This window comes from Lichenostomus cassidix, chromosome 5, assembly GCF_008360975.1.
Source record: "Lichenostomus cassidix isolate B80296 chromosome 5, HeHo_3.0, whole genome shotgun sequence".
Lineage (NCBI taxonomy): Eukaryota > Metazoa > Chordata > Aves > Passeriformes > Meliphagidae > Lichenostomus > Lichenostomus cassidix.
Window position 1 is genome coordinate 24,931,479 of NC_139486.1, and position 1,852 is coordinate 24,933,330.

Consider the following 1,852-nt stretch of genomic DNA (forward strand, 5'->3'; position numbering starts at 1 on the left):
TTTCCTCTCAGGGTTATACCGTTAGTATTGTCTAGCATTTCCTGCTTCCTCCCCTGGCAGCTCCCCTGCTAGTTCAGACACACAGCTACAGCATTCAGTTCATTAGTCCCTGTTTGCCACATCCGTCCCCAGGGAAATCCCATGCAGTTCAGCTTCTAATTCAGGCTTGCCATGTGCCTGTCCACTGCACTGGGCTCCCACTGTGCACAGAGGAGCAGTATGCTAGCTTTTTATTGTTATCTAGCATTATTTGCACCACTAACTTTAGGCACAGGGTTGCACAAGAGCATTAAAAGTTCAGAGCAAGCTAAGTGCTGAAACAAACAGTTCTCACTGCCCACATGCAGCCTGGCTCTGACAGCCCCAGAGTAACTCAGTTAAGGCCTCTAGTTTGCTCAAAATACCACCTAGTAACCCAGAGAAATTTATATCCAGATCCGGTTTTGACTTTCTCTGTAATCCAAACAGAAAGGAAAGCAGCTCCCCCTTTGCACAGCCCAGCTGGCTGTGCATGCTACCACTCTGCCAGGCTATCCTTCCCAAATGTTCACCAGCTCAGTTTTCTGCATGGTCCCACTGTTCTGCCCTCTCCACCTTTGCAATATTCCTACTTGCTGGGAAGAACTAGAGACTGTAACATTACCAAATGTCACAGCTGTCTGCAGGGGAAAGTCCCTTTTTAATTATTAGCATGCTCCCAGTTCGTATTTTCACCATCAGGTGCTTCCACTCTGTCTGCAACCACACAGGGGGCTGTACTGATGGGGAGCAACGTATTGCTGGAGGGAAAGTAGTAAAACAAGCTCAAGAGACCTGCCTTTACTTCTCTTCTCCCTCCCTAAGACTCTTTATTCCTACATGAAACACATGTGGCAGCAAGCTTTGCTGCATCAGGCAGTGAGCATCAGCTTAAAGCTTTTTGAGCAACATGCTTTAACAAAGCTTCCACATGAAAAATGGGAATGACACCAGAGAAAACTTGTCTTCCAAGTGGTAGCAAATTTCAAATTACTTGACTTATATTTACCCTTAAGGCATAACAATAAAAGCAGTTTAAATTTATATAGTACATCTCATCCCTAAGGATCCCCAGAAATGCAACCAATTGATATACAAAGAGCCCACAGTTCATGTAGAGAAATACAGACCTTTCCAGGGATGAAATACATCAGTGTAAGACATGCCAAAAATAAGCTGCAGTCAAAAAATAAAAACAGACTAGTGTAACCAACCAGAACTCTAGATCCATTAGACTCTGGTCAAGACACTGCAGCTAACTCTATTTTTGTGTCTGTGGCACATGGGTAGGACTTTAAATGCCCTAATTTGGACCTTGGCTTTAGGTGCCAAAAATTACCCTGCACACTATTTGCTTGGATATTATATCAGCTCAAATTAGATGGAGAAATGCTTCCTACTGCATCCACCATTCTGCTCTTTGGAGTATCTGACCACCCCATAATAATCCCTGATTAAAAATTTTGAGGAGGTAGGCATACAGGCCACATGGCACATGCAACACCTTTGGCCCTCATCCTGGCTGACAAAAACGGACTTTGCATAACTTTCCTTTCTCTCATTTGGCTGTTTTCTTTAAACTTTCAAATTAGTTACTCATATTATTATTAGAAAGCAGGAGGGAAATACGTTTTCCTTGTTTACCACTGGACTAAGTGTTTGGAGCTGCCTGGTTTTTATCTCTGCAGCAGCTGTAAATGGGAGACTGAGCTATGTGGATTTTAACTGCAAAATATTATCAAAATGACAACGTCAAGTGTCCCCTGGCTTCTCTTGCACTACAAAGTCCATAGACTTTGAAGCAACAAACTAGAGACCTATTTCAAGGGGTATC